This window comes from Saccopteryx leptura, chromosome 7, assembly GCF_036850995.1.
Source record: "Saccopteryx leptura isolate mSacLep1 chromosome 7, mSacLep1_pri_phased_curated, whole genome shotgun sequence".
Classification (NCBI taxonomy): domain Eukaryota; kingdom Metazoa; phylum Chordata; class Mammalia; order Chiroptera; family Emballonuridae; genus Saccopteryx; species Saccopteryx leptura.
Window position 1 is genome coordinate 46,745,507 of NC_089509.1, and position 12,095 is coordinate 46,757,601.

Consider the following 12,095-nt stretch of genomic DNA (forward strand, 5'->3'; position numbering starts at 1 on the left):
AAGTGAAAGGCTGGAAAACAATACTCCAAGCAAATAACATCCAAAAAAAGCAGGCGTAGCAAGACTCATATCTGATAATGCTGACTACAAGACAGGAAAAGTACTCAGAGACAAAAATGGCCATTTCATAATGGCTAAGGGGACACTGAATCAAGAAGACATAACAATTCTTAATATATATATGCACCAAACCAAAGAGCACCAAAATATATAAGACAGCTAATTATTGACCTTAAAACAAAAACTGACAAAAATACAATCATACTTGGAGACCTCAATACACCGCTGACGGCTCTAGATCGATCATCCAAACAGAGAATCAACAAAGATATAGTGGCCTTAAACAAAACACTAGGGCACTTGGATATGATAGACATCTACAGGACATTTCATCCCAAAGTGACAGAGTATACATTTTTCTCCAGTGTACATGGATCATTCTCAAGAATTGACCATATGTTGGGCCACAAAAACAACATCAGCAAATTCAGAAAAATCGAAGTTGTACCAAGCATATTTTCTGATCATAAAGCCTTGAAACTAGAATTTAACTGCAAAAAAGAGGAAAAAAATCCCACAAAAATGTGGAAACTAAACAATATATTTTTAAAAAATGAATGGGTCAAAGAAGAAATAAGTGCAGAGATCAAAAGATATATACAGACTAATGAAAATGACAATACGACATATCAGAATCTATGGGAAGCAGCAAAAGCAGTGATAAGAGGGAAGTTCATATCACTTCAGGCATATATGAACAAACAAGAGAAAGCCCAAGTGAACCACTTAACTTCACACCTTAAGGAACTAGAAAAAGAAGAACAAAGACAACCCAAAACCAGCTGAAGAAAGGAGATAATAAAAATCAGAGCAGAAATGAATGAAATAGAGAACAGAAAAACTATAGAAAAAATTAATAGAACAAGGAGCTGGTTCTTTGAATAGATCAACAAAATTGACAAACCCTTGGCAAGACTTACCAAGGAAAAAAGAGAAAGAACTCATATAAACAAAATCCAAAATGAAAGAGGAGAAATCACCACAGACATCGTAGATACAAAGAATTATTGTAGAATACTATGAAAAACTTTATGCCACTAAATTCAACAACCTAGAAGAAATGGATAAATTCCTAGAACAATACAACTTTCCTAGACTGAGTCAAGAAGAAGCATAAAGCCTAAACAGACCTATTAGTAGAGAAGAAATAGAAAAAACTATTAAAAACCTCCCCAAAATTAAAAGTTCAGGCCCTGATGGCTATACCAGCAAATTTTATCAAACATTCAAAGAAGACTTGGTTCCTATTCTACTCAAAGTCTTCCAAAAAATTGAAGAAGAAGCAATACTTCCAAACACATTTTATGAGGCCAACATAACCCTCATACCAAAACCAGGCAAGGACTGCACAAAAAAAGAAAACTACAGACCAATATCTCTAATGAATACAGATGCTAAAATACTAAACAAAATACTAGCAAATCGAATACAACAACATATTACAAAGATAATACATCATGATCAAGTGGGATTCATCCCAGAATCTCAAGGATGGTTCAACATACGTAAAATGGTTAACGTAATACACCATATCAACAAAACAAAGAACAAAAACCACATGATCTTATCAATAGACGCAGAAAAGGCTTTCGATAAAATACAACACAATTTTATGTTTAAGACTCTCAACAAAATGGGTATAGAAGGAAAATATCTCAACATGATAAAGGCCATATATGATAAACCATCAGCTAACATCATATTAAATGGCACTAAACTGAAGGCTTTCCCCCTTAAATCAGGAACAAGACAGGGTTGTCCACTCTCTCCACTCTTATTTAATGTGGTACTAGAGGTTCTAGCCAGAGCAATCAGACAAGACAAAGAAATAAAAGGCATCCATATCGGAAAAGAAGAAGTAAAGGTATCACTCTTTGCAGATGATATGATCCTATACATCGAAAACCCCAAAGAATCCACAAAAAGACTACTAGAAACAATAAGCCAATACAGTAATGTCGCAGGATACAAAATTACAATACAGAAGTCAATAGCCTTTCTATATGCCAACAATGAAACATTTGAGAATGAACTCAAAAGAACAATTCCCTTCACGATTGTAACAAAAAAAAAATAAAATACTTAGGAATAAACATAACAAAGAATGTAAAGGACTTATATAATGAAAACTATAAACCATTGTTAAGGGAAATCGAAAAAGATATAATGAGATGGAAGAATATACCTTGTTCTTGGTTAGGAAGAATAAATATAATCAAGATGGCCATATTACCCAAAGCAATATACAAATTTAATGCAATTTCCATCAAAATTCCAATGACATTTTTTAAAGAAATGGAGCAAAAAATCATCAGATTTATATGGAACTATTAAACCCCGAATAGCCAAAGCAATCCTAAAAAAAAAGAATGAAGCTGGGGGCATTACAATACCTGACTTCAAACTATATTTTAGGGCCACGACAATCAAAACAGCATGGTATTGGCAGAAAAATAGACACTCAGACCAATGGAACAGAATAGAAAACCCAGAAATAAAACCACATATATATAGTCAAATAACTTTTGATAAAGGGGCCAACAACACACAATGGAGAAAAGAAAGCCTCTTCAATAAATGGTGCTCGGAAAACTGGAAAGCCACATGCAAAAGAATGAAACTGGACTACAGTCTGTCCCCCTGTACTAAAATTAACTCAAAATGGATCAAAGATCTAAACATAAGACCTGAAACAATTAAGTGCATAGAAGAAGACATAGGTACTAAACTCATGGACCTGGGTTTTAAAGAGCATTTTATGAATTTGACTCCAATGGCAAGAGAAGTGAAGGCAAAAATTAATGAATGGGACTACATCAGACTAAGAAGTTTTTGCTCAGCAACAGAAACTGATAACAAAATAAACAGAGAGCCAACTAAATGGGAAATGATATTTTCAAACAACAGCTCAGATAAGGGCCTAATATCCAAAATATACAAAGAACTCATAAAACTCAACAACAAACAAACAAACAATCCAATAAAAAAATGGGAAGAGGACATGAACAGACACTTCTCCCAGGAAGAAATACAAATGGCCAACAGATATATGAAAAGATGCTCATCTTCTTTAGTTATTAGAGAAATGCAAATCAAAACTGCAATGAGATACCACCTCACACCTGTTAGATTAGCTATTATTAACAAGACAGGTAATAGCAAATGTTGGAGAGGCTGTGGAGAAAAAGGAACTCTCATACACTGTTGGTGGGAATGTAAAGTAGTACAACCATTATGGAAGAAAGTATGGTGGTTCCTCAAAAAACTGAAAATAGAATTACCTTATGACCCAACAATCCCTCTACTGGGTATATACCCCCAAAACTCAGAAAAATTGATACATAAAGACACATGCAGCCCCATGTTCATTGCAGCATTGTTCACAGTGGCCAGGACATGGAAACAACCAAAAAGCCCATCAATAGATGACTGGATAAAGAAGATGTGGCACATATTCACTATGGAATACTACTCAGCCATAAGAAATGATGACATTGGAACATTTACAGCAAAATGGTGGGATCTTGATAACATTATATAAAGTGAAATAAGTAAAACAGAAAAAACCAAGAACTGCATTATTCCATACGTAGGTGGGACATAAAAGTGAAACTAAGAGACATTGATAAGAGTGCGGTGGTTACCGGGTGTGTGTGTGGGGGGAAGCGTGGGAGGGAAGGAGGGAGAGAGGAAGGGGGAGGGGGAGGGGCACAAAGAAAACTAGATAGAAGGTGACAGAGGACAATCTGACTTTGGGTGATGGGTATGCAACATAAGTGAACGACAAGATAACCTGGAGTTGTTATCTTTGAATATATGTATCCTGATTTATTGATGTCGCCCCATTAAAAATAAAATAATTTAAAAAAATAAGTATATGTTTGTTAATGCAAAAAATATGTCCATGGACATTTTGTATCACCTGTTTCTCATGATAAACAATAAGAAATGCATTGTATGTTGGCTTTGTATCCCTATCACAATACACAATGATTGCATAGATCGCATTGAGTAGAAAGATCAGATTCATCAGGGGGTCTCTGTTACATTACACACTTCCCCACTTCATCCTCCCAACTTGAGTTTCCAGGATAGTCGAGAACAAATTTACTCTGTTATTTGCAAATATAATGAACAAGCCTATGACTTCCCAAGTTTCACTATAAAGTGTAGCCTCCTCGGAGAAGCATTCCAATCTCAGTGGACAACTAAACCCATATATCTGTCTGGCTCAGAAGGAGGGGGTGATCATATGCAATCCAAAGTGTCATAGAAATCTGATATTATACTTCTTTCTACTTTACAAAAATAAAATTGTAACATGGAAGGAATGATATTAGTTGCACATAAGTTTTTTTTCCAATAACAACAAAAATTTGCTAGTTATTATGAGTTTTGAATTTGCTACTAACTTGGTACGTGACCTTTCCTATGCTATGTAACCTCTTGGGGTTTTATTACTGAAATACCAAATGAAGAGTTTGAAAATATGAAGAAAAGGACAAATAACTTTATTGTAAAGAAAGTGCCAAAGTCATGAAATGGCATTTCAGAAAAGAAAAAGTATAAATGACCAAAAACACATATGAAAGATATTTAACCTTATTATAAATAAGAAACATTCAAATTAAAGCAAAATAATGTTATTTTATTCCCATAGATTTGCAAAAATTAAGAAATCTATCAAAATTTAATATTAGGAATGATGCATAGCAATGAGAATGTTTGAACATTGGAATACAATTTGGTCTTGTCTAGTAAAATTGACAACATGCATGCATTAGGACCCAGCAATTTGACTTCTAGGAATACAGTCTAGAAAAACTCTTGGTAAGATAGACCAGAGAACACAGGGAATATTTATAGAAATGTTCATAATGGCAAGAAAACAACAGCAAAAACAACACAAAGCCTTAACCTTCCAAAAAAACCCAAAACTAGAAACAACTCAAATGTCTATAAACTAGAGGATGGATAGTGAAATGGTCATACAATAATGAAAAGCCTGGATAATAGATAGGCACAGACAATAGAAATTTGCAAGTATCCAGAATATACATGGTACAAACTTTAAGCGTAAATGAAATCATACATAGAGAGCCCTGTAGAATGAAAAGAGAAACTGGTTGAGAATGGCAGAGGATAAGGGACCATCAAATACCCTTTTAAAAAATGCAGCAGCATACAAAGTAGTCTACGCTTGCCATGGGGAATGCATCCCAAGACCTCCGGTGGATTCCTGAAACCACAGATAGGACCTAAACTTTATATATACTTTGTTTTTTCCTAAACATACACAACAATGATAAACTTTAATTTATAAACTGGGTACATTAAGAGGTTAACAATAACTCATAATAGAATAGAATAATTAGAATATACTGTAATTTTGTGAATGTGATCTCTCTTTCTTCCTTTTTCTCTGTCCCTCAAAATGTTTTCTTGTTCTGTATTTACCTTTCTTTCTTTTTTTTTTTTACTTTCCTTTTTTTTTTTTTTGTATTTTTCCAAAGCTGGAAACGGGGAGTGACAGTCAGACAGACTCCCGCATGCGCCCGACCGGGATCCACCCGGCACGCCTACCAGGGGGCGACGCTCTGCCAACTCTGGGGCGTCGCTCTGCCGCGACCAGAGCCACTCTAGCGCCTGGGGCAGAGGCCAAGGAGCCATCCCCAGCGCCTGGGCCATCTTTGCTCCAATGGAGCCTTGGCTGCGGGAGGGGAAGAGAGAGACAGAGAGGAAGGAGAGGGGGAGGGGTGGAGAAGCAGATGGGCGCTTCTCCTGTGTGCCCTGGCCGGGAATCGAACCAGGGACCCCTTGCACGCCAGGCCGATGCTCTACCACTGAGCCAACCGGCCAGGGCCACCTTTCTTTTTCTTGTTAGATGTTAGCTGATGCAATGCGTATGTGATGAGATGAAGTGAGATGAATGAGCAGGCATTGACAAAGATTCAGTTCACTAGGCTGGTAGTATAGACAGCATGGGTATACAAGACAAAGGATGACTCACATTCTGAGCAGGATGAGAAATTTCATCATGCTACTGAGAATGGCATGCAACTTAAAATTTACAAATTGTTTACTTATGGGATTTTCATTTAATATTTTGCACTGCGGTTGACCATGGGAACCTGAAAGAGCAGAGAGCAAAACCACAGAAAAGGGAAGCACTACTGTAAAACCTTCATTTTAATACTTATGTGATATGAATTTCCTTCTTTCCATTTTATATTGAATGCTATTTTCTGTTTCCCATAGGTTTTTTTTTGTTAGAAACCCTTTTGTAATGTGCCAAATTATTTTTAATGTAATCACCCACTTTTTAAATCTTAATATACTAACTAGATTTCTGAACTTAAGGCATATCGATTTGGCATTATTTGAATTATTCTGTATATTTCATTTATTTTTCTGAATGCAGTAAATTACATTTTAGAGGCTTCTTCAAAAAAGAGGTTATGCTTTTTACCTAGTAACAAATTGAATGTAGACTCTGTATTCTGATTTATCCTCTTCATGATATTCCTTTTTTGTACATGCTAAGAAAATTCTTTGTTGAATTATTTGCTCAAACAATCAAAGAGAAATAAAGAAATTATTTTAGTAGATTAAATGTCATTGACAAGAAGGATACTCAGGCTACATCACCAAAATTTTTATGGCAATATCAGTAGTGCCTTTTAAATTAAATGACAAATTGGAAGTATTTAACAACATATGGTTGCTTTTACTTGACATATATGATTAAGAATATATCTTTTTTATCAAAATGTAAAATACCATCTGGCAGAAGTAACAATTATTCTATTGGTCTTATAGATTAAATTAATTCACTGTACTTTAAAAAGTAAATATTTTCCTATTTTTCCTTTTTTTTGTGCTAGATCTATGTTTATTTATAATACTCAGAAACTGTATAATTTAAAACCTATAATTAGGTATAACAATTAAAACTGATTTTGAATTTTGAGCAGAAAACAATGTGTTTCTTAAATTCTTTCCAAACATTTCTTAAAAATTCAAATGGCAACAGCTCTCTTCTGATATTCATAATTTTAAGGCTGGGCTATCTTAAAATAAACTGCTACATTATCTTATTACACACACAGTCAGGCTTTGTGCATGAAAGGAATTATATGTATATGCATATAATGCCCTTTACAAATGGGAGGAAATTTTTATAATAATATATAATATGATATAAAATAAGGTTGATGCAATTTGAACAGGTATGTTGAAATGCTACTAGCCAGAGACAGTCATTCATTAAACAAAGCTGTCAGGTTTAGAAGATACCAAAATGAGTAGGAAAGTTTCTCTCACACTGTGTATATATTACATATTCAGTAATGTGAACTTTTGGCAATTTATAATTTTTGGAAACATATCCAACATTTCATAATTCTGTACAAAGCCACAGTGTGATTTACCCAAACAATGAATGCTTAAGCATTGCATGTAATATTTGTATCAGATATGTGGCCATTCAAATATTATAAATTTGGTTATTTGTTTATTTTTTAAAGAATTGGTTATTTCAAAAGGGGCTGTGGCCCTCACCGGTTTGCTCAGTGGTAGAGCGTCGGCCTGGCGTGCAGGAGTCCCGGGTTCAATTCCCGGCCAGGGCACACAGGAGAAGCACCCATCTGCTTCCCCCCCCCTCCTCCTCTCCTTCCTCTCTGTGTCTCTCTTCCCCTCCCGCAGCCAAGGCTCCATGGGAGCAAAGTTGGCCCAGGCGCTGAGGATGGCTCTGTGGCCTCTGCCTCAGGCGCTAGAATGGCTCTGATTGCGGCAGAGCGACGCCCCAAGATGGGCAGAGCATCGCCCCCTGGTGGGCATGCCGGGTGGATCTCGGTTGGGCACATGCAGGAATCTGTCTGACTGCCTCCCCATTTCCAACCTCAGAAAAATACAAAAAAAAGGAGGAGGGGCTGTATCTGGATTTAAAATGTTTCTGATCCTTTTGAGTATTCTTTGCAAGCAAAGTATTTGAATAAGTATTACTTCAATTTTTAGTACCTACTATGGCCAGGCCATGTTCTCTATTCTAAAGCTTCAAGTTTAGATTGGAAGGCAGATAAATAAAATAAGGATGACAGAGTTTGACCACATTCCAAAAATGTGGGGTGGAGTGTGGGGTTAGGAGATGGGAGGACATTTCAGATAGGAGAAACAATAGGTTGGAAGATTCAGAGGCATAAAACAACATGATTTAACCATAAATACTTTGGTGTGTCTAAGAAAAAAGATAAATAAACAAATTTGAGGATTCTTTTTCTTCTTTGAAATCACCTGGATTGTAGTATGAGTTATATGCCATACAGTGTATCCATTTTATGTGCACAGTTTGATGAGTTATGACAAACCACTATCACAAGAAAGATATAAAACGTTTCCAACAACTCTAAAAGTTTTTTCACACTCCAAGCAATCTTTCCTCCTAACTTCACTTTGAATCCCCAAGATAACTACTGATATGCTGTCTGTCACTACATATTTGATCTCTTTAGTTTGTAGCTACATTAAAATGGTATTATACAGTAGGTACTCTTTTGTGTCTTCTTTTTTCTCAGTTTAACATTTTTGAAAGTCATCCATGTTGTTGCATATATCAGTAGCTTTTTTTTAATTGCTGAGTATTATTACACTATAAGAATATACCACACTTTATCCATTTACCAGCTAGAAAACATATAGATTATTTCCAGTTTAGAACTATTATTAATAAAACTGTTAGGAACTATCAGGTTCAAGTCTTGGTGTGAACATTTATTTTTATTTATTTTTGGTAAACATGTAAAGTGGAGTTGTTAGGTGAAACGGTAATTGTATTATTAACTTTATAAAAAATGCCAGAACAATTTTCAAAGTTGCTATACCATAATAGTTAGTTTGTATGGTATATATTTTTTTATCCTGTTACTTTGAACATATTTGTGTCATTGAATCTAAGTTGTCTCTCTTGTGGACTGCATATAGTTCAATCATTTTTTAAAAATTCATTCTGCCAATTGCTGCCTGTAATAAAATTATTTTTAGAGAGAGAAGGGGAGAGAGGGAGAGAGGGAAAGCAACAGCGATTTGTTGTTCTACTTATTCATGCCATCATTGGTTGATTCTCGTATGTGCCCTGACTGGGATTGAACCTTCAACTGTGGCATGTGAGGACGACGCTCTAACCAACTGAGCTTCCTGGACAGGGCAATTGTTGCTTTTCAATTGGAATGTTTCAGTTTTACATTTAATGTATGTATAATTACCAACCAGGTAGTATTTACATCTGCCATTTTGCTATTTGTTTTCTAAATGCTGTATATCTGTTTTTTCCTTCTATTACTGCTGTCTTTTGTGTTAAATACCTATTTTATAGTGTATCATTTTAATTTATTGTCATTTAACTTATTATGTAGTTTTGAGTACTTTCCTAATAGTTGCTCCGGTAATTACAATGACCAAATTATAATAGTTCAGACTAACACCAACTTAACTTCAATAGTACACAAAAACTTTCCTACTATTTAGCTTCATTCCCTTCGCCTTCCTTTATGCTCTATTGTAATACAAATTACATCTTTATATATATTAAATGTCTTTCAATATGAATTTATTAATATTGCTTTATGCAGTTGTCTTTTAAATCCCATAGGAGAAAAAATAAAATAACAAACAAAAATATATTTGTACTGTCTTATATATTTACTTATGTAGTTACCTATACAAGTATCCTTTATTCCTTCATGTGGATCAAGGTATTGTCTAGTGTCCTTTCATTTCAGCCTGAAAGACTCCTTTTAGTATTTTGTATAGGGCAAATTTTCTAGTAACAAATCTTCTCCAATTTTGTTTGTACATACTTTTGGGACTGTGTTAATTTCTCCTGTATTTTTGAGGAACAGTGTGTTTGGATACAGAATTCTTGGATGAAACTTTTTTCCTTCAGCATTTGAATGTTATCCTGCTGCTTTCTGCTTCCACAGCTTTGGCTGTAAATCTTATTGAGGATTATGTGATAAGTGGCTTCTCTCCTGACACTTTCAAGATTCTCTTCTTGCCTTTGACGTTCAGCAGGTTAACTATAAATATAATATGTCCAGTGTGGACTTCTTTGAGTTTGTCTTGCTGGGAGTTTTAAGCTTTTTGGATGAATATATTGTTTTTCATTAAATTTGGAAGTTTTTGATCATTATTTTTCAAATATTATTTCTGCCCTTTCTTCTTTCTCTTCTCTTTCTAGGACTTCCATTATACTTATGTTGGTCCGCTTCATTGTGCCCAATAGGCTTCTAGGCTCTGTTTATATATTTTATTCAGTAAATGAAATTTTAATGCTTTTTATAATCATATATAAAACACAAGGAGCTTATAAATAAATTTAATAAATTATGTGCAGGACCACCTCAGAGCAAATGATAAAACTTTAGTAAGAGACATTTTTTTGAGACTACCAATTAGAAAGCCATACCATGCTCATAGACTGGAAAACTTGTTATGATAAAAATGCCAATTTCTTTTAAATTGATTTTTAGATTCAACACAATCCCAATTAAACCCTCAGAAAGGTTTTTTTTAATTTTTATTTTTTTAATTTTTTTAATTTTTTTTATTCATTTTAGAGAGGAGAGGGAGAGACAGAGAGAGAGAGAGAGGAGAGACAGAGAGAGAGAGAGGAGAGACAGAGAGAGAGAAAGGGGGGAGGAGCTGGAAGCATCAACTCCCATATGTGCCTTGATCAGGCAAGCCCAGGGTTTCAAACCGGCGACCTCAGCACTTCCAGGTCGACACTTTATCCCACTGTGCCACCACAGGTCAGGCAGGTTTTTTTTTTAAGTAAGTCTTAAAAAACCCAGAAATAAAAAAAAACCAGAAAGATTTTGTAGAAACAACCATTTTAGAATATAGTTATTCTAAAATATTTTATATATACCAAAGAGTGCAAAAGGCAAGATAGCCAAGATAGTCTTGAATAAGAACAATTAAATAGAATTTTAATATAGCAGATATCAAGGTTTATTTTAAAACTTTAGTAATTATGACAAAATGGTATTAGAACAATGATAGGTAAATATGCAAATGAAACAGGATAGAGGGTCCAAAACCAGATGCTTTCAGATGGTGAGAGTATATGTTTAATATGGTTTTATTATATAAACATAGTTGTAGTTATATTAAGAAGGCTGCAGATCATAATATCAATATAGTTTCCTGAGCAGTTAGTAGGAATATCTGTCTACATTTCTTTATTCTTTTTAATTTTTTATTCTCTTTTCTAAAGGCATACCTTGGAGTTCTGTGGATTCAGTTCCAGACCAGCATTATAAAGTGAATATCATAGTAAGTAAGTCACATGGATTCTTTGGTGTGGCAGAGTACATGTGCACACAATTCACACACACACACATACATTTTATTCTTTATATGTACTAGCACATATAAAAGTTATGTTTATACTGTTTCGTAGTCTATTAAGCATGCAATAGAATTATGCCTAAAAAAATAATATACATTCCTTAATTTTAAAATAATCTGTTGTTAAAAAACCCAACCATCATCCTAGCCTTTAGTAAGTCATAATGGTTTTGCTGTGGGGTCCCGCCTTGATGTTGATGGTTGCTGACTGATCAAGATGATGGTTGCTGAAGGCTGAGGTGGCTGTAGTAATTTCTTAAAAGACAAAAATAAAGTTTGTTGCACAATCGACTCTTCCTTGCTGAACAATTTCTCTACAGCATGTGATGTTACTTGATAGCATTTTATATACAGTAGAGCTTCTTTAAAAATTAGAGTCAATACTTTCAAACACTGCAACTTTATCAAGTACATGTTCTCTTTTTTTTGTTGTCATTTTGACAGTCTTTTTTTTTTTGAGGTGAGAGGAGGGGAGATAGGACAGATTTGCACATGTGCCCTAACTGGGACCCACCCGACACCCCCCATATGGGGCCAATGCCTGGATCAACCGAGCTATCCTCAGCATCTGGGGCCAACGCTCGAACCAATCGAGCCACTGGCTGCAAGAGGGTAAGAGAGAGAAAAGA